General features: G+C 44.3%; 1 protein-coding gene across 3 annotated transcripts in view; it reads right to left on the bottom strand.

Moving 5' to 3' along the window:
- Window positions 1-22441, bottom strand: part of Samd4a (sterile alpha motif domain containing 4A) — a 206677-nt gene that overhangs the window by 88151 nt on the left and 96085 nt on the right. The window contains exon 1 of one of the 3 annotated variants that reach the window (XM_051177080.1): window positions 4885-5190. The exons of the other annotated variants lie outside the window; for them this stretch is intronic. The gene's annotated coding sequence lies outside the window, so the exon portion shown is untranslated. Of the gene's footprint in view, window positions 1-4884; window positions 5191-22441 lie in introns of those variants that run through there. 3 annotated transcript variants of the gene reach the window in all.

Genomic DNA, 22441 nt, shown 5'->3' with positions numbered 1-22441 from the left:
TGCCAATATTACATCTCTAATGAAATCCCTTTCATAGTAACTTTGCCCATCTCAAATCTCCCCCTCCCCCCTCCCCCCTCCCTGCCTCTGCTTTACTTCTCCAGGTGCTTAGCTTTTTGTGTCCTGCTGGCTGTTTTTGTCTGCCTTCTGTCCCTCTCCATTGGAATACCAGCTCCATGGGGGTTGTCATGGGCTCCATTTCCTCAGTCTTAACATTTCCTTCTTCACCACATTTTAATGGCTATAGATTATTTCTGGTAATTTGTCTGATGGTATTTTAGACTGTGAGGTTTTTTTTTTCTAATGTGTCTAAGTATTTTGCTCATATGCACATGTGCCTGATGCCCACAGAGGTCAGAAGATGGTATCAGATCCCATGGAACTAGAGTTAGAAGGGTTTCGAGACATTGCGTGGGTGTAGGAACCTGAACCCAAGTCCTCTGCAAGAGCAACAAGTGCCAAGCCATCTTTCCAGCTTAACTTTTGTTTTTGTTTTTTGGTTTTTTTTTTAATTTAAAATGTTATTTTCTAGAAATTTCTTTAAATAGGAGACACTGTTATATTGTGGTATTCTGATTGGTTTTATTTTTCAAGTCAAATAAGAATGACATATACAAGACAAAGAACTGACAAAACAGTTCAATTTCCAAACTGTCCAAAACAGTCTTACTGCCCCTCCTTCTTAACATTCTGTTTGGGATGGAAAACTCTGCCACAGAACAAAGAGATCCTGGGTGCTTTCCCTGATGGTCACCAACATCAATTAAAATAATCCTCACAAAAAAGATTTGAGAGGCTGAGATAGCAAGATTAAACTTACTTAAAACTCTTTTGCTAACATCAGTTGAAGAACTAAAGGAAAGCAATTCCAATGGCACTGTGTCAAGATTATGTCTGAATGGTGATAGCTTTAATAAAGCTTCCTAGGAATGGGTCTCCTAAACTCATGGAAAATGGAGATGGAAACACCATTCCCTTGCCCTTGACAACCACATGATGAATTTTGTAAGCATCACCCACATAGCTGCTAGCATTGGCAGCTTCTGCAAATTCTGTAAAGGCTTATGTTTCTGCCCTCACCAGCCTTCGCCCCCACCCCAGACCAAACCCCCACACCACAAAGTGATGTTCCCAGTCTTTAAAATAATGAATCCTTGTGATGACTTCATAAAAGAAAAGGCATGCTTAGTAAGACTGTGTGAGCACTGGCTATTGTCTCATCAGAAGCACAAGAAATGGGAATTCCAACAGAATCCCATAGTATCCAGGCTTTGCGATGACCACTGCAATGTAAGATGGGTTCAGAGAATGCTAAGGCCTAAGTGCCTGGTACCTAAGTGCTTGGCCTGGAGAGGAGCAGCTGGAGGAGTATGCTGGAGGACTTAGCAGCTCTCAGAAGAATATGATATTTCATGCTGGATCACATAGGTCAACCTGGACAATGGCTAATTCACACAAGAGGTTCGGGGAAAATTACAGCCAATATGTTCCACCCTGGCACTAGAGACCTGTTCTTTAAAATGAATCCAGACTGTCACTTCACTGGGTTCCACACTTTCTAAACTAAATGAAATTGCTCAAAAACCCACAGCCAAAATGTCCTATCTGAAGAGCTGGGAATCCAATATGCAAGTGCGAATGTGTGAGCCTATGCTATGGTGTATAATTATATAAATACTGTTACCAAGGAGTAACACATTGATATCCCCAAAATATGCATATTGGAGGTGTTGATGCATTTAGACAATAAATCTTGAGTGCTTACACTTATAAGTCATACCATGGAGAAGAGAGGGACAATTTTTTTTTGAGGGAGGATATTTGAATTTCTGTCACAAATTGACCATGCATTGCATTATGAAGTCCTGGTTAACCGCAAGAACAGAGTTAGGTGACCCTGGAACACACCCATTTGTGTTCCACAGTCACAGCCCTGTAGAGGGAATGAGAGGCACACCTCTCTTCCTAGCCCACTCCCAAGCCAACTTATGCAAAGTTAAGCAGAAAGGGCCTATTATAGTCACCTGTTACTTGTGCTCCAGACTCACTCAGGTTAGTAGGCTTGGTGATGTACTCAGACTCAAGGTTCAGTTTTTTTTTTTTTTAAAGTAGGGACACTACTTCTAAAAGTTGAAGTCAGGGAACAAAGAAAGGGAAGGTGAAGAATGAAAAGGTTGTGGCTATTTCCCCTCTTCGGGGGCACAAAACTACGCAGAGCTATAGGTCACAGGCTGGAGAAGAGCTGGTTGGACTGAACAGGGGTTGACTGGCCCGTCACTTTAGTTAGTTAACTGGGTGAGAAACTGTAGAAGACAAAACTGAGACCAAAAGTAGAATGTCTGTGACTCATTCTCCCTGAAATCAAGGATGCTGTCTAGAATTCTGCAAGAAAGGAAGACCCCGAAACAAGGGAAGGGAAAGTCATGGAGAATAGCAGGCGCAGGTAGCAGGGTCCAGACACCAGTGAGCTTTGTCTACCCACTTTCAACAGCCCAGGATCAGCAGACCCACACGCTGTGCTATGAGCTGCCAAATCTCACTGCTGAAGAGAGAGGGCAGATCTTCATGGGAGGCTCCTTCCAGTAGGGAAATCTTGTGAATGTTATGGTGGGAGGTAGGAAGAATGGGGCACTTTTATGTCCAGGGGTTTTAGAAACTCACCTACTGGTCATCGTCCAGCCCAGTGAGGAGAAAGATAATGCAAACTTCTAGCCTCACTGGTCCTGAGCTGAGGATGACTGCAGTAGCATGTCGCTTTGTTCTAATGTACATTTCATACCGCTGCCTTTAGAGATGGGTGTAGCTATTAACCTGGTACTTATCTTCAGTCTCAGTCACCAGAACCTGCCCTTTCAGTGAAATTAGTGGAGGGGTCAGAGAATGAGCTGAGACCCCAGAAATGACTTCAATGCAGTTAATTTGGAGAGAGTCAGGTAACAGGAGTAAAGTGCACTCTGAGACAGCTTCCATATTGGGAAGCAAAGGCAGACTGTAAAAGGCAGTTGTTTTCAAATGTTGAAAGATCTTTAGCTTTCCAGAAGATCTCCAGCCAGCATCCAACCCGTTCCTTGGCAGGAAGCGTAGCCCATCAGAACCTGGATCTACTGTCACTGTTCCAATAGAGATGGCCTTCTGCTGTCTAAGTCCTATTTTTGACATGAGATACTCTGTGCTGGTGATGTGCCTTGTGTATACCCAAATCTCCTCCCTCCCACCTTCTGCCCTTCCATTATCCATGTTGTCAGCCCCTCCCACCCCCAATCTCAATGACTGACCTGGCCATATGACTCTCTCTAGTCACATCCCTATTTAATGAGAGTAAGGATATTACTTTCTGTTAATGTAACTGGTACTCCCTTCCCTAAACTGAGGCCTACCATACAGACTTGCTGGACTGGATGGGTTGAAAGAGATGCACAAATTCTTCTATGATAGCTGATGACAACAGTCTATCCCTTCTCCTCAGATTACCGCCCCCCCCCCCACACGACAATGCTAAGTATCAACAGTAAAAACTAAGACAGAATTGGCAATGGCATGTGGGTCCCATAAGACAGGGCCAGCCTCTCTCTACAAGCATGGCCCTAGCAGCTTCCTACCGCGCGCGCCTCTAAGCCACATGCTCAACAGATCTGCATACCATGGATTGGTCCTGCCTCTGCTCACACAGGACAGCAGGTGAGGTGGGCAAGGCACCTTGGTACTGCATCCAGGACCCTAGTTTTACACACCTAAACTACGCTGTCGGAGCACCTTTTGGAGGCAGTTATTTCCAAGAACTATAGAAGATGACTGGGTATTCTAAGTGGGAGGTGGAGTGGGCCATAAAAAGATGGATCCCAAAGCACAGTATTATCCAGGCTTGAGTTCCTACTGAGCTCTATGAACTTGGTTCAGTCAACCACAGTATACTTCCATTGTCCCCTCTTTGGAAAAAGCAGTCTCTTGCCTGTGACCTAATGCCTGAGCACAAGTTATTTAATTTTTGTAACTGACTGGGAACAGTCAGTTGAGATAACTCACTAATTTGGGCCAGCCAATATTTAATTTTTGCAAAATAAGCCTATAACTTAGTCCTGGTCCACAGTGAGTACCATGTAACCACTAGCTATTGTCACTGTCATCCATAGGATCAGGTTGACCTCCTTCCTATTTGTTCTTTCCTGGGGAAGGAGGAGGACTGGTCCAGAAGCTCTAAACTGCTTCAGGGCAGGAGGCTGCACATCTGGGAACTTGTTGGAAATGCAGAAATGTGTTAGAAATCTACCTCCTCAGCCCAGCCCAGCTACTGAAGGAGGATCCTGTTTGGCTGGCCTTCTAGACGACTGAGATAGCGGCTCGTGCTTGAGAACCACTGGCAGTAGGAAGCAAGAAAAGCATAGCTTCTACATTCTAGCGTTATAACCTCCAAATAAGGCACATGTGAAGCCAGGTAAGAAAAGGTGATTTTTATTTTATTTTGGCCAGGAGAAGGGATCCGAGGGATGATTCAAGAGTGACATGCACTTTTTTTTTTAAAGAAGTTGTGGAGTTTAAAACAATATGCAAGTCATCAAAATCAAAATGTCATATTTCTGAAACAGAAATGTCTCCCCATTGTTCTACTCATCATAATCTGTGCAGCGAAAAGGGGTACAGAATCCTACTAAGGATGGACAAGGAAACTAGGACTATACCCATTTGGATTTTAGGGTGCTGTGTAATAAAGTATGACCCAGCCTGGGATGGCTCACAAACACAATGAGGCAAAAATGTCAGTGCTGTCGTATTTCCTAACCATAGACTCCCACCCTCGTGGCCCCTACATAGTCCACAGGGACAGCACCGCTCCCGGAGGAGAGTTTGTGATGGGGCTGTAGGAAGCCATGACAGCCAGAACATTACCTCTAAACAGCTGCTCCGGAGAGCCGTCCGATGAAGAAGTATTAACTCACTGGTGTGCCGATGAACCACGAGACATGCAGCAAGAGGAGCGCAGTTCTCTTGATTAGAGGACCATAATACTGGGCTGCGTTTGAGGGGGAGGGCGCAGACGCTGTACAGGTTATATGGAGCTGGAAACATCACACTTGAACCAGATGTTAGGTGAAAACTGTGTGCGTGGATGGAGTGGTCGATCACATAAGGGATTGCTCCATCTCCTCCCTCTCCACTTCGTCCTCCTCCTCTTCTCCCCTCCTCTGGTGTCTGCTGGGCACAGCTCATCATTATTGAGTGACCACCTGGGTATTGTGACGTCAGAGGCATCAGACAGAGAGCGATGCTGAGAAGGGGTGAGCAGTCCAGGCTTGCTCAGGCATACATGGCTGTATAAACTCTGTATTAATTCTCACAAGATTTCTACTCTCCCTCTGTTTGCTTGATGACACCCTACTTCTCAAACATCTCATGAACTTAACCTCCCTATTTCAAATCCATAGGGGAAACTGAGGCACAGAGCAAGTTGCCTAAGGTCACACACCAATACCCTGGGACGGCTGTGAATGGCGCCACAGTCTCTGCTCACTTGTCTGCCAACTGAGGGCCAAGCTGCTATTATAGAAAGTTTCCACACACCTTCCATTCCTAACGTCAATCACAAGCATTGCTGGCTCACATGCTGCGGTGGCAACAGCAGACTGTCACACACTTAGCAAGGCACTCCATTTAGGACCATGACCACAACTTGTTTGCCCTGGATAGCAATTCACTGGTTCTAGATAGTCGAGCTTTTTTAACATCTTATCTCAAATGCAGCGAACTAGGCTGAGCCTAAGACATCTGGAAATGCAACTAGAATTCAAGAAAAGTCAGCAATTCAGTTCACACAACTAAACCAGGTGGAAGTAGGGAGGGGCATCTCATAACTGGCCACTGTGTGGGGTGGGAGCTATGCTTTTCCTATATTTTTTTTTAAATTCAGGCTAGCCTCTGCAGCATTGATGATGAGAAATGGAAATAAAGCTGAAAGATAGCCTCTCTCTCTCCCTCTCCCTCTCCTTCTCTCTCTCTCTCTCTCTCTCTCTCTCTCTCTGTGTGTGTGTGTGTGTGTATGTGTGTGCGTACACGCGTGCATATGTGTGATTATCCAGGTATCTTGACCATGGTGTATAAAATGCTTAGGGACTTCAGAGAAAAAAGAAGCAAGCAGCTTGGAATAAGACCTGAATGTGGAGAACAGACATATAACCTTTAGTACACGGCCTGCTCCACGCGTCAAGGCACAGATTCCAGGTCCTAAATAAAGCCCCACAAAGCACACACACTGGAAGCCCTAGCTTGTGTATAAAACAAAAAATGGGCCAGGACCTAGAGTAACCAATTAACCACTACTACTTGGTTTCTGGATCTGCCATATGTTCCTTTCAACCATGTAGTAAATACAGTAAAACTTCATTGTAAATGGGCCTCGGCTGGTCCCCATGTGCCTGCTTTTGCTGCCTCCTCATGTGACTGGCCTCCCAATTTAGCCCTTACCCAACTCCCAATGACCTGTAATAACACTACTCCCAAATTAGAGTTCTCGATTTGACTTGGCTTCGGTTCCTCCCTCAAAGCAAAATAAAGCATCCGTTTTCTTATTTTCACATTCATAATACTCAGCCTCTGAGTAGCCAACTCAAACCCTGCTCCAGGCAGATTGAGCCCTCCCCCTCACTCCCCCCCCCCCACACTTCTTCTTCTGGTTAGCCAAGAGCCTGATGGAAAAACACCAAGAGACAAAAACAAAAACAAAATCAGACAAAAATTCCAAGTAAGTGACATTCAGCTGGAAAACCTATGATTCACATGCAAACAAAAAGCTCCCTGAATCCACTGGTCTCTGATGCAAGGCCCCGGCTTCAACATGAAAAGGACAGAATGAAATCACCCACAATTAAACTTACTTTGGAAAGCAGGAGTTCTCTGGCAGGACCTTCTCAACTAATGATAAGAAACTCCCAACAGTAGCAGAATGACTCTAACTAGGTATGAGCCCAGGGCATCCCCACCTAAGCTGACAAACAGTCCTGAAAACCTCAAGAGGAGGTCCTGTATTCACTTGTCTCCATCCATCCCTGGACCTCCCATAGCCTGTGAGGAAACAGGGCCAGGGCGGGGCCTCCCTAGAATGTGCTCTCTTCCCAGGAGACACAGGAACATGAAGGCCCATGCTAAGGAAGCTGGACTCATCATCCTGACCAGGATGTTACAACCCAAGGCAAGTGTCTGCTGTATTCTGACATGGCTATCTTTTCCTGCATATGTGGCCTTTAGGGTCTACAAACTCCCTGCATACAGTCACAGGAATACAGAGGTAGAAGGGGCCTCCTTTACTTGGTGTAAATGTCCCACCGAAGGATTCTTGCCTAACCGTCACCTGATGTTCCAGGTCATGAGATCTCTTCCATTGACAGAGAGCTGGAACTACAAGGTCATAATTGACCTCTGTAATACATTTGTCCAGTTAACTGGGGTTCATTTCTCAAAATCTGCAAAGAACAAATCTACAACATTTACATGCCAATGTTCTCAGTAGTCACAGAACATCCAAGGAACGACTCAAGCATCTATCAGCTGATAAAAAAAGGTGCAATGTACAATAGAATATCATTTACTCCTAGTAGGGAAGGCAGCTCTGACACCAGCTACAGCATAGATGAACCTCAAGACATAAATCATGCCCAGTGGATTAACCTAGATTAAAGGTGTAAACAATGTACAATTCCACTTACATGAATCAGTTTCCTAGAGATAGAAAGAGTGGAAGTTTCTGGGAGCTGGGGCAAGGAGAAGGGGGACTCTAATGGGTACAGAGTTCTTGTTTAGGATGGCAAAAGAATTCTAGAATGGTACTGACAGCCCCTCAACTTTATGAATGTAATTAATACCCAAAGTACACTTAAAATGGTTAAAATGGGTATATTTTATGTTATACATAAATACAATAAAAATATAGAAAAATAAATCTACTATCCTTTTTATAAACACAGTCCAAAGCATCAGTCTCATTAGTCTAAATTCACCAGCATGTAAAAGTTATTTTTGGAGATGTAATTTGTAGGTACCTCTCCTCTTGGCTCTCTCCTCTTAGAACATTTAATATCTCTGGAGCCAAGCCTTGGCCTGGGTTCAACTGCTCTCCCCACACCCAGGGGGAGAGTGGGTCTCCAGACTCTGCTCTGGCTTCCAGAACAAAGGTCTAGAAATTACAAGAAGAAACAACCTCACCACCCTGGTCCACTGTCCTAGGCCTGGCTCTGTCCCCCAGATGGCTGTGGGCAGTGGCAGCCGAGTAGCTAACCCAGGGGAAGACAGTGGGAGAGGACACTCAGCTCAGCACACACTGACCTTTCAAGAGATTTTCCTACAGCTTCTGGGTTTTGGGCACCCAGAAATGGCCAGCAGTCTCCATAGCCGCTCCTCTGGACTTTACCACAGGGAAGTCTGCTAAGTGAGTTAGCCCCCAGGGCTGAGAATAGTCCTTCCCACTGGATGCAAAGATGCATGCAGGTCCCTATCTGGAAGAGGGTCTAAAATCTGAGGCAGGCAAGCTTCTTTCTGCACTTTGAAATCTGTTAAAAAGAACAGCCTGGATTTTGGTCTCACTTCACAGGAGTCAGCCATTTCCTGAAATGAAGTGCCCACCCTCTGGAAATGGAGCAGGGATTTGGGGGTACCATCTGGATGAAGTATCACTAACTTGGTAAATACTGACTGGCGCAGTGTGCAGCTGTTCTAAGAACAGTGTCCAATGAACGACCCTTCATGTGGTAACCTTTAAAAAGTTAATTCCTCTCTGACAGGTGAATGATTGGTACCTGGGAGAGAGCACTGTGGTGTGTGTGTGTGTGTGTGTGTGTGCGCGCGCGCGCGCGCGCGCACGCGCGCATGCACGCCTGTGCGTGCCTTTCCTCCCAGTTGGACAAAGCACATGTCAATTAGGGCTGACTAATTTCTCTACCTCCATCTTCTTAACTTCAGATTTTCTGTTACTATCAGAGCTAATAAATAATAGGCAGACTTTGAAATTTTTTTTCTAATGCCAATATTTTGCTTGGAGTTTGAAAAAAATGGGATTGAAAACCACTTTTTTTCTGGGAGTCTTTTGAGTTCTGGATTTGCTAGAGAGGTTCCTCAGGACCTGTTATCTCCTGGAGTCTGTGCCCACCAAGAGGAGCCATGGGCGGGCCCTCTCCATCCTGTGTTGACCACTTGAGGCCGCACAGCTAGATAAGCAGGAGACTCACTCTCCTGTGTGGGACAATTTAGACAGACTTCAGTCTCCTGGCTTGGAAAAGAGCCCTCTGCTCTGAAGAATAAAATCTCAACTTCCTCATGGCCCAAATGATCACCCTTCCCTTAAAAGAGACGCTGTACCCCTCCTCCTCTGAAATAGGCAGGCTACAGGAATCTTTAGCTTCTTATAAAGACCAGACACATGAAGGTTTGGAGAGCTCTGTGGGGGAAGAGGTTAGGTGTGTGTTTGGTGGGCTCTTGGGTAGGAAAAAAGGAAGCCAAGAAGTCTTCTCGTTGAGGAATCACAGAAGATTGGCAATAGGTCACTCATGTTCTCAGCCACTCCATCAATGCAATCCTTTTTCCTTTGCTGGAAGTAGCCCTTTCAGTAATGAGCATAGGACTCACAAGTGGTGGCCCTGGGGTCTCCCTGTCATCTTCCTGCATCTCTCTGAAACAGAACTAGGGGTTGCATGGCTCTCCCGGGCCCTGACTTTATACCTGTGTTTTCAGCCTTCCTCTCAAGGATTGCCCTAGGGAAAATTCCATCTGCCTTCCATTCCAACCCCTTTGGAGATGTCATGGAGTGGGTGATTCTGGGAGGTGGTTGTCCTTCCTAGTCTTCTGCAGATAGACTTGGAGTAACAGAGCCTATACCCTAGAAGGCCAGAGCACCAACAGCCAGAACATGGCTTCCCTATGTAGGGGTCCGCCTGTGTGGGTGGTGTGTGGCACCTGACATCAACAGAGGCAACACTCGAGCTACAGGGGAAACTTGGTTATACAGGCACCAGAAATCTTTTTTTTTTTTTTTAAGATTTATTTTTATTTTATGTGGATGGGTGCTTTTCCTGCATGTACATCTGTGGAACAAGTTATTTCAGAGCTCAGGAGACTGGGTCAGATCTGGTGAGTGGAGTTAGAGATTGTTGCAAATCACCATATGAGCTAAGAATCGAACCTGGGTCCTCTTGAAGAGCAGTGATCTTAACTATGCTTTTAACTAGGGTTTCTATTGACCATGCCAACTCTCCTAAAGGAAAACATTTAAGTGAGGTGGTGGCTTACAGTTCAGAGGTTCAGTCTACTGTCATCATGGTGGGAGCATGCAGGCCATTCAGGCATGGTACTGGTTACATCTTGATCAGGAAGCATCAGGAAGTGGGCTGGGACACTGACAGAAGCTTAAGCAAAAGAGACCTCAAAGCCCACCCCACAGTGACATACTTCCTCCAATAATGCCACACCTCCCAACAGTGCCATCCCCTATGAGTTTATGCAGGTCCATTACATTCAAACTACCCAGACACTGAGCCATCACTCCAGCCCTAGGCACCAGCACTCCTGCAGACAGTGGGAGTCAGTCATTTTAATTTATTCCCAACAGACCTATTTGTGGTCAAATATAAGCCACAAAGCACCTGAAAAGCCTGGCTGACCTGTGTTGTAGTAAAGAGGGACTTTAGTCTTAGCTTATTTCCTTTTGTGATTTAACTTAGTGCATGTTTATCCTCCTCTGCTTCATGTTTTTAAGTCATCGTTTTAAAGAATGAAGCCATAGATAGGGTATGGACCTAGAGCAGAACATCTGTAGACACCAGATTCTGTGGAAGAACCAGTCTCTGCACCAGCAGATACTTAAAATATAGCCATTGAGCAGCAGGAACCATCAATAAGGTTACTGGGGTCTGGGACATATCTGAGATTCACAAAATGATCCTTCAATGGCTATGTGTAAACTGAGGCAGGTTCAGAATCAAGGCCCAGATAGGGTCTGTGTTTGTTACACAGCTACCATTGGCCTAAGACAAGGCTGCATTTTTCTGCAACTCTGTTGTGTGCAGACATGAGCTGGGAAGACACAAAGGCTGTGTAGGAGAGAAAAATGGAACAGAACAGCAATGAGATAACAGGAGCAAGAAGCTGATGGGGAACTGAGCAAGGTCCAGCCACTCTGCCACCTCTTAAGCCATAGCTATTGGCATGGCTTAGGACTTTCCTTCTGTTGATTCATTTCAGCAGATTCTTCCATGCACACAGCAGAACCCCACCTCCCTAAGCGTTAAAGGTGAATTTGTGGTATGTAATGGGGATCCTTCTTCTGTAAGAGGTTTGTGAAACCACACACCCCTTCCATCTCTGTGCTGATTTGAGCTACTCACCCCAAAAGTCCCCATCAGGCCAGCCCTGTAACCATAGATTGCATGTTATGACAACATAACTATTTTGTGGTCTCTCTTCAATAGCTGTACACTTCCTACTGAACTGGGATATTGCATACATCATAAATCTTTTTACCCTCCAGAGCAGTGTTTGCGTTATAGCTCATTCCTATAGCTTTTCTTCTGGGAGATTCCCAGTGTGTTCTCTCTCTCTGTCTCTGTCTCTCTCTCTTCAGAGAAGCCCTGCTAAAACTTGTTTCCTGAATATTTTGGCACTTCATCCATACTGCATGAAGTCAAGTTTTCTAAAATTACAGGCATCCCACAAACCAAATTGTGGGCACACAAGCCATTGTTTGCCTGCTCAATCCCCGATTTAATGTCTGATGGACTAATAACATCTCCTAAGTGTGCAGTAGTGTTTTTTAAAAGGTTGGACAAATCTCTTTCAGAGCATAATAATTACTTCTCATCTGCAAGATGAGTGTGCCTAGTAGCTGCCAGGGAAACTGAGGCTCACTCTTACCCCTCGGTGGCTCTGGGACCCACTACCTTTCCCTGTGGAGGCTGTTGTCACTGACTGAAGGGTTGGCCTGAGAGCTTTTTTTATGCTTTCTTGGTTTTCCCAACTAAGGAATCAAAACCCTGACAGACATTAGAACTTTAATAACAGGTGAAAAGCACATCCCAGCATGTCTCCACAGCAGCACAGAATCAAACTCTGAAAGCAAACAAGTCCTTGCTTTATTCCCCACTCCCTGGCTCTGCTGGCCGGCTGTGAGGAAACTGGGTGTGTCAGATGAGAAGGACTCTAGAACATACCATTATGGTTATCTAATAATCATAACAGTTTTTCTGGCAATGTCCTTTGAGAAGATTAAAATCATAAGGTTTCCTGTGCATCTCAGCAAGCTTCTGAGGTAAAAATAATAAAGCTAAAACATAAATGCCTTCATTATCTATCAATGACACTGGTTACTTTAAGTTCTCTTAAAACCTTCATGCTAGAAGCCACAGAAAATGCTAAAAGGGAGAGTTCAGGATTTTGTTTCAACTGTTATTTTTCACTTTTCCAGAAAAGGATGTTTAACAAGTTTGGATAAATTAAGTTAGTTAATTTCCCCCTTAAAATAACTATATCAAAGAGTAACCACACAGAAAGGGGAAAATAAGCTTCCAATACAAATTATAAGCATAAACATTATCTTAGCAAACAGTCCAGAAATACACAGAACACCTAGTGCAGACCTCGGCAATGCACAGCATCAGCAGGGGGCCGCTTGGCAATGCAGCCAAAGCTTAGAAAACAAGCATTTGCTAGTAAGGCCCAATGCACTATGCACCCCAACCTTATTGATTTTTATTTTTTGAGAAGTTGCTTTTGTTCTGAACAGGAAATCTGGTTGTTTTTAATTAAAATCAACACCACTTGTTTCTTGTATAGTTCTTCGTCTACAAATTTATGAAGCCCAAGAGAAGACGAAATGACTTTAGACAAGCCTGGGAGATTTCCCAGCAGATATGGTATGGGAAGGAATGGGGGGGGGGGTGAGCACATGTCACACATGAACTGAAGAGGTGGGACGTGGCCCTAGGGAACTGCAAACCTCTTGTTCCTTCTTGTTCAGACACACATATTTGTCCCACATTATTTTACTTCCAAATGCTCCAGGTCTTGTCTGAGACCTTCTTGACAAACCATGCAGACTGTCAAGTGGAGGAAAATACTGCCCTTCAAATATCTGGAGGCTTTGACTACAATATGGTTCAGGGCATAGAGGGGTGATTGGGCAGAAGTCAACAAGATGTCAGATGTTTGGTTCGGCTTTGTCTCCTGATTCAACACAGGACCTCTGGGACATAGCATAAGGTTCTAGGTCTGGAACTCTCTCCCTCCTCCCTCCCTCCTCCCTCACCCCCCCCCTCTCTCTCTCTCACACACACACACACACACACACACACACACACACACACACACGCCATGTAAGCATGTTTGTGTACATTCCTATGTGTATGAGTGTGTAGAAGTTTTTTTTCCTCAATTACTCTTCCGTGTTATTTTTTGAGACAAGGCAACTCACTGAACCTGGAGTTCACAGATCTAGCAAGGCTAGCTGGCCAGGGAGCTCTAGGTACCCTCCTGTCTCCACCTCCTTAGTGTTAGGATGACAGGTACGTCTTACTGTGTCCAGATACATGCCACTAGTAACACCAATACATGGGTGTTGGAGATCTGAATGGAGGTATAAGGGCCTTGGAGACTGAGCCATTTCCATAGACTCTAGAAATGTGATTTCTTATGCCTCAGTTTCTTTGGGGAAGAAAAAAGAGACTTTTTTAAGTCACAAATTGCCTTCTGTGAATGTTGTGGAAAAGAATGATCTGTGTACCCAATGACTCAGCCCTGGTGTAATGACTGACACTCTGAGCATCCTTGTCTAGGGCTCTTCATTTTCTATCCCTGCCCAGACCTCATGGTGTCCGTTGATATGTGGCTTTGTCTGACATCCCGTAGCATCTGGAATTGGAAGAGCACAGTTAAACACAGTCTTGGTGGCAGATGGATATTTTTAGCACTTTTAGAAAAGATTAGACTGTTTCTCATACAATTCATTCCTCATAATATTAGCACTTGTGTCTTAAGAGCACGCAGCAGGGAGCTATTGTTAGAGAAGACAGGAACAGAATAAAGTGGCTGAGTTATAAGGGATATGTGCATTCTCTTCTGCTGAAAATGTCTTCTACCCATCACCCTTCCAGTGAGCTACTCCAAAATACCCCTGCTCCAAGGGGCTGTAAAGTCACAAGGATCACCAAAGTCCACCTTTAAATGCTTGACCTTCTGTCTCAAAGACTAATGGGGAAGTCTTATCTGTGAGTTTCGTCGGAGTCCTGCTGGTCCTGCTGACCTATTGGGCACAAGTTCAAATGCAACTTAACAATGTTAAGACATACGTCAGAATGATGTGTCCTTGTTGCCCTCATTTCTTCTTGCTGTCTACCTCTTGGCTATTTACCACTCTTACATCTCATAGCGCAAACCTTTGAAATAAGTTTGTGGTCAAAGTCAGGCAAAGAAGGAAGTAGTGTGAAGGGTTGCTACTGTCCAGGCTCTCAAGTTTTCCAAAATGTCCCCATAGACCTTCCGAAACATGGGGTGATGGCACTCAGGCGAACCGCTGAGGCAAGGAGGCCACGCTCGCCTGTCTCTGTCCTCCCCTGAAGCAGGTCTTAACACTTCATTCCAAAGGAACTGCTCCACACCCAGAGCAAAGAAACACAACAGCCCTCAAAGACACAGACGTGCCTGGAAGAATCTAGACAGACAGGCCTTGTGAAGCCCCAACCCCAAATATTATTACTAAGCCACACCCCTTCTCTCCCAGTTTCCCTATGAACACTGTCCTCTCTTCAGCCCTAAATGTCAAAACATAGCAGTCCCCTGTTTCTGTGTATCTTCTTTCCTGAAGGTTACTGTATCCTCTAAAATTTAGGTTCATATCAATTTCTATACTTCCTTCATTATTTTAAAAAAGATTTTATTCTTATGACTGTTTTGGCTGTATGTATACATGTGCATCATGTGGCCTACCCTGTGTCCTGGAAGACCAGAAACACTGGACCCATTAGGACAGGGATAATGGATAGTTGTGTAATACTACATAGGTGCTGGTGATTGAACTGTAAGAGTAGTGAGTGCTCTTAAGCCTTGAGACATCTCTCCAACCCAGATTCTATAATTTGTTATTGGAGCTTCAACCATGAGCTCAGTGATGGGGAGGGAAGAGAAGATGTTTCTTTGCCTCTATATTGGCTAGTCATGTGTAGGTAATAGGTAAAGATAGATAGATGATAGATAGATAGATGATAGATGGATAAATAGATGGTGGGTGATAGACGATAATGATAGATTATATATTTATGTATATATATATATATATATATATATATATATATGGTAGATGGCTGGATGATAGATGGAGAGATAGATGGTAAGTGATGATAGATAATGACAGCTTATATATTTATATGTATATATATGATAGATGGCTGGATAGATGATAGATAGACAGAAGATAGATAGATAGATAGATAGACAGACAGACAGAAGATAGACAGACGAATGATAGAATGTGAATTGGCTATAGGACATTAGAGACCACTCTAAAGGCATTCAGACACTAGAGTAAACCTCCAGCAGACTAATTCAATAGACACAAATACTCTTTCAACAAAACATTCCAATCTATGAGAGAATTTCCTCCTTCTACCAAGGACAAATATTTTACTGTGCTTTATAAGCCTAATTAAAACAATATTGTGGTATTCAAGCCTGTGTGGGTTACAGAAAGGAACAATCCGCCCCACAAAAGTCTTCCTTCTACCATGCACTCATGGAATCTGGGGTGAGAATTATGCAGGGACCTCAGAGACTTCTGCTTTGTTTCATTAATATTCACATATGCACCGGGTAAGGACTGTAGCCCGGCACCACGATTTCCATTACAAAGCCTCTAAAATGCCAGGAATGAGTCATGGCATTGTGCAGTCTAGGCAGTGTACTGATTTTCTCCATTAACCAGGCATACATCCTGACAACTTCCAGGAGAAAAGCTGAATGAGTCAGTGTCAGGAAGAAATCGCATCAGAGCGTACTATGTGCGTGGAGGAGCCAGGGCAACAGGGATTGGGCTTTTGTTAATGTTTTGCTGTTTTTAAATAGAAACCCTCAGAAAATCCATTTCATTACTTACAGCAAAAGAAAATTTCAACTCAATTACTACTAACATCTTTATTTACTTGGGGGACCAGGATGAAACCTGGGGTCTTGTGCATACTAGGTAAGCACTCTTCTGAGCCATCATCTCTGTTGCCCCCTACTCCCCACCCTGCTTTTAACTTTTTATTTTGAAAAATGCCTCACAAAGTTGCCCAGGTTAGCCTTGATCTTGTTCTGTAGGGAAGGTGGGACCTGAAATTGGGGTCCTCCTGCCTCAGCCTCCTGAATGGGATTACAGAACTCTCAAGTTTTCATCATTGCTTATTTGGAACAGAAGCACAGTTAAGAAACAAATTTAAAGCCACAGCTGTAAAGCAAGACTCTGGACTCCAGCAACCCGCCAGGCTTCCTTTTGCATTCTAATTCTGGTAAGTTGGATCCATATCTCTTTAGCCTAATACTGTCTTGAGAATTTGCTCAATTATGCATAAAGTATGAAGACTTACAGCTTTATAACCCTGGACCATAGATTAAAGAATTTAGCATATTTCATAGGCCTAGACATTTCCTGGCAAAGTGGAAATTTCAAGAGTCAGCAGGCAGGATGGCACACACCTTTAATCCCAGCACTTTCGAGACAGAGGCAGGCAGATCTCTTGATTTTGAGGCCAGCCAGATTTACATAGAAAGTTCTAGGACATCCAGAGCTACAAAATGAGATCCTGTTTCAGAAGAAACAAAACAACAGAGTGTCAAAGCTTCTTCTGAACTTCTGAAACTAAGCTTACGATCGGGTTTTTAAAGCCATCAGGAGTGGGTAATGATGGATGAGGATGATGGATAATTAATGAGGATGACTACTGGAGCATTCCAACATAAACCTACTGTGAGGAAACGTCATCTTCAGCTCAGATTGTTATATTCAGCTCTCTTCTGTCTTTCCTAGTGTTGAGCCACAGGCTTACCCTCTCTCTCTCTCTCTCTCTCTCTCTCTCTCTCTCTCTCTCTCTCTCTGAAGGCTGGGTGGCCTCCAATGCTTAGCCATAATTCAGCATGCACAGATGAATTGATCCCATGAATTTAAGGGACCCTCTCCCAATTCTTTTATAGTCTCCTATACTAAGATAAAGGCCGGTGCCTTTTCAAGACACTTAGTAAAAAACAAAAAACAAAAATCAAAAAATAAACCAACAAAAAACAACTGAGTTTTCTAAGCCTTGCAAGCAAGGACTCTATCCCAAATTTTCCAAACAGCCACTCATATGTCCACTGGACTCTGATGTCTTCAAGCCCAAGCCCAAACCCCAGAGGATCAAAACAGGTTCATTAAGATAGCCTCATTTGCAGCAGTGAATGTACCCTCACTCTCATAAGCACAGGGAATAGAGACCGAGATGGTAGCTTGACTCTGAATATCTCTAGCTGTTAAAACTTGATGAAAACTTAATTCAACATGACACCGCTACTAAATTGCTACTAGAAGCAATCATTTTGATTAAATCACAGCACTTCTAGAACTCACATTTAGTAACAAACCAAAAGACCCGAAGCTCTCCTCTGCTGAAACACAGATCCTCATGTTCTCACATTATTGCATAGTCAGAAAAGCATAGCTAATGAATAGATTTCAAAGGTTGCCCTCCAGCCATGTATCACCAAAGTGTGGTAGCTTTGGGGTTCATAAAACACATTGCTGTCTGTGGTGATGAGGTATCTGCCTTCTAAAGTCTCTCTTTCCCATGTCTTGAGAACCCGTTGGATCACAGCTACGTGGATGCTGCTAGAGTCACTACAATCCCAGTTAGAGGGTCAACTGAGTTCCTTCTCATTTTCTTGACATCGAAGATGTCTGCAGAAGATCAGATTGTACATTCTGTTGTCAGAGACCATATCCCTGTGTCAGAACCTAGGTTCTAGGTCAATGTGGTCAAGAGGAAGGTTATACTAACTCAGCATCCAAGGAGCTTTAGGGAAAAGAACCCTTGGCTTTCTTTTCTCTTTCACAAATTTCTGGGCACACAGTGGGGTCAAGTTTTAAACAAGCTGCATTTGTGGTGTGACTTTTAAAGAGAAATCTATGTAGGCCTGGGGAGATGGCTAGCGGTTAAAAACATTGGCTACTCTTCCAGAGGACTTGGGTTTGATTCTCAGCACCTACATGGTGGCTCACAATTATCTGCAGTTTCAGTTCTAGGGGATTCAATGCCCTCTTCTGACCTCCAAAGGCACCAGGCATGCATATACATATGCATAGACATACATGCAGGTAAAACACCCATACACATAAAATGAATATGCCTAAAATATCTAAAACATATAAAATAAAAATACATTTAAATCTGGAAGGGAGGGAAGGAAGGAGGGAGGGAGGGAGGGAGGGAGAGAGAGAGGGAGGGACGAATGAACAAACCAAAGAACCAAGGATCCAAGCTATGCAGAAAATCCACAGCAGCAGAAACTCAAAGGAGCAGCAAAGGTCTTGTCCTTCTCTGCCTCACATGGAACAAACTTCCTTGGCAGCTGCTTGCTGCCACTGAATATATTTACTCCTCAAAGGAGATAAGCCTCTTGCCAGGCTTCCTGCCGAGGCTGCAGAGACCCAGCCTTCCTCTGCATAAACTCTTCCCAAGGAAGAGGGTGCCAATGCCAGAGTTTTGTGTCTTGGCATTTCTTGCTGGATTTAAGTAGGATGTTAAAATGGATTTAGGTCACAGTGGGGAGAAGTGAATGACTCTCCAGCACTCCTCTCCCTTAAGTGTATGTCCCCAAGCTGGGATTTTTTTTTATGACTCAGACAGAAGGCCCTTGTTGAGAAGCATCAGATGCTTCAAGTAGAAGAGAGGCCTTCAGAGCTTAGGTCCCCTAAAAGAATCCAATCCAGACCTGAGCTAAGGATTAATGTCTGTTAATATTTACACAGATTGAAGACATTTGATCTACCTTCAGGTCAGCCAGTGTAATAACCAAGAGGAAGGCTATGCTAATTCTTCTTAGTCTCAGCTGCCAAAGGGCCCTTTGAAGTGGCTGCTGATAGAAAAGAGTTCCCTCAGAAGGGCTGAAGATCCCTCCCCTCACATCCCAGGGCCTTGATAGAGAGCTCCACCCCTGTGATGCCTGGGCATCCTGGTAGTGGTGAAGACAGGCTGTATTTCCAGTGTTCTTTTTAGCAGCTGAGAGGTTAAGGAAATGAGTCCAAGTTACAGGTGCTAAGCAGCAGGCAGTCTACTTTGCTGACACGGTCAAGTACAAGGTGGCCACTATTTCTTCATTGACCCCGAGAATGTTCTAGTGCCTGTATTGTTTTCTAACTTTGGAAGAAGCACCAAATAAGGATGACTTTTGGTTCAAGGTAGGAGCCATGACTATTTATATGACCTCACTCTTTCTTACATAATATAACAAACAGGCCTCTTAGGCCTGAAACAGAAAGCCAAATTCTGCCTTTAGACAAACATGTGCTGATCCCATTGAAGTCAGAGTGACTTGGCCCTCAAATAGCTGAGGGCAAACTTTCCCCTTGAGCAAGGATGCAACAGGCAAATCAAGATTTCCCAGCCCAGAATGCAGACTTTGAAAATGAGCCACTGGAGGGTATGAAGAAAGTGCCCTGAAGACCCTAAGCAGCAAACTCTTTCCACCACAGGAGAACTGCCCTCCCCTCTCCAGGGATCACCCTCTTTCTATAAGCCCCTGATGCAGGACAAATGCAGCCTAGGCTAGAAGGCCACTCCCCTGTTAACACTGCTATTCCACCCCCTTCCCTTCCAGGGAGATAAACTGTCCACTTCAGAGCAGCAAATGACTTTAAACTCAAAATGGTTGTCTCGTTGCCCCCATATTGCATATTTACATTTTACAGTAATTGGGCTTGAAAGTACTTTATCTTGTTCCCAAAAGAATTTTGGGGTCTGTCCCCACTGCCTCATAAGGTTAAAAAAATGATGTCATTCTTACATAATAACTTGAATACATTTTTTTAAAAAGTTGATGGTAGCTATTATACAGCTGGAGTTGAAAATGATTAAGTCTATTGCTCAAACCACCCAAATTTTAATTTTCAAAAAAATCATAAAATTGACAGGGAATCTTTTGGGGACACTGTGAGCTGGGTCAGCCCTTTGTGCTATCCTCCTGAACCCCATCTACAGATGTGCGGGAGGGAGCATGAGGCATAGGTCCTCCGTGTGTGCAGTGAACTCCCTCATCTTCCTCTATCCTGGTGCATCCTCCATCTGCTCTTAATAAAAAGGACGGCATTTAAGTGGGGTTTACACACTCCAAGACTCAGAAAATAAGCCAGAGAGACAGCAAAGCTGAGTGCAAGCTGAAGGAAGTAAGCAATAGCTGGTGGTCATTCGGTAATGTTTTCTAATCCCCACCTCCCTCCTCCTGCCCATTTTCCCACCCTGACACTTGACCCCTGATATACACCTTTTCCCTGCAATCTAATTTCCAATGTGGACTCAGCTGGACCCTTCCTTGAGGTATCCATTCAAGCCTGAGTTCTGAGCCCCGATAGCCCAAGCTTCAATTTCATGCCTGTTGACAACTGGCTCCAAGGCGTAGAGACTCTCCCTGAGACGGTTTGGGTTCTAGCTTCATTCACCTAGACTGCCGAGTTCTAGAGGACTAAGCTCATTTCACATGTTCAGTAAAGTCCAAGACTCTAGTATCAACACCCAAGACCCCACTATCTTTTCCCAGGTTTCTTACCAGCCCTGTCCTTCAGTGTAGACTCTGCCTTGGCTCATGCTGCCCTGAAATCCAGAAGGACACTATCCATCTCTGCTGCAAGAGTAATCCTGTACCCAGCATTTGACAAATTTAACAAACACTAAAAGAAGACTAATACTATGCCTGGTCTGCTTCAAGAACTTTGCATGTCTCATTTAACCCTTACAACTCTGGATACTGTTATTAGCTCCATTTTGTTTTTATTTGGTTATTCATTGTGCTGTGTGCTTGTGTTTTTCTCTGCACTCAAGTGCACTTATGTGCCATAGTGCACCTACAATCAGAGAAAAACTTGCAGGATTCAGTGCAAGTCATCAGGCTTGGTAGCAAGTGCCTGTTCTTGTTGAGCAGGGTGGCCAGCCTTTAGGTCAACTTGAAAGATAGGGAAAGAGAAACATAGAGAAATGCCCTAGCTTGCTCATTGATTTCTTCTTCTCCATGAATTCCACACCTTCAGTTGTATCTCTTTTATGTCCCAGTATTTTGATCTTTGTTGACTTGTCATCTTTTCTGATAGTATGGAGATCCTAAGAAATGGAATTCACATCAGCTTCTACTTTGGCCTTCATGGCTCACCCTAGCCCAGCTCACTTTTGATGTGTACCTGTCAATATTCATGGGTAGAAGAAGGAAACAAGGAAAGGAGCCATAAGCCATTCCACTAAAGGGACTTCAGCTAGAGTGAAGAGGCACTTCGTCCTTTGTTCTTAACCCTATGCGATTGCTAATTTTGCATCCATACTTGCAAGTAGTCTTGACACACAAAGGTATGTCTTATGAGATAGCCAGGACTGTGGTCAGTCTCCCTTTTGTTCTTTCCACATACAGGAGGTAGAGGCAATGACAGAATGTCAGGACTGAAAACCACAGCGATGACAACTGAAATTATTGTATGGCACAGACTAGTCACTTTTATCCTGCATTAAAATCCTGCACGTTTGACCTTAGCACTCTTACTTTACAGATGGGAAGTAGATTCAGCAAGGCTCAGTCATTTAGCCAAGGTTAAAAGCAGTTAGAATACCGGAGGGGGCTTGAACTGAGTCCGCCATTCCAGGATCGGTCTGGCTGCTTCCGCCACACAGCAGCATCTCTTTGGGCTCGTGTGGGGCCAATACAGGCTAGTCAGCTGAAACCATTCATTCTGTACTTCCTGGATGCTCTTTGTGGCTTGGCCTTTTAAGTGAAAAGCTGTGCGCGCACGTGCGCGCGCGCACACACACACACACACACACACACACACACACACACACACACATATACACACACTTCTTCCAAAAAGCCAACTGAATTGCAACATATTTTCCCATAATTCAGAGTCTAGGAACACATTGGATGGTGAACATAGGAAAGTACAAAGACAAGAGCAGAGGAGATGGCTCAGTTGGTAAAGCGCTTGCATCAGGAGGATGAGGATCTGGATTTGGATCCATAGCACCCACATAAAACGCTGGGTGCAGCAGCCTGGGCCTGCCTGCGATCCCAGTACTGTGAACAGAGACATAAGAACCCTGGCCAGCTAGTCTAGCTGAATCAATATGTTCTAGGTTCGGCGAGAGACCTTGTCTCATAAACAAGACAGAGAATGGTGGGGGAAGGCATCAGACAGTCTCCACACATGTGCTAA

The sequence above is a fragment of the Phodopus roborovskii genome, unplaced genomic scaffold, assembly GCF_943737965.1.
Source record: "Phodopus roborovskii unplaced genomic scaffold, PHOROB, whole genome shotgun sequence".
NCBI classification, from domain to species: Eukaryota; Metazoa; Chordata; class Mammalia; order Rodentia; family Cricetidae; genus Phodopus; species Phodopus roborovskii.
Note: the sequence above shows the minus strand (reverse complement) of the source record. Positions and strands in the feature narration are given on the sequence as shown.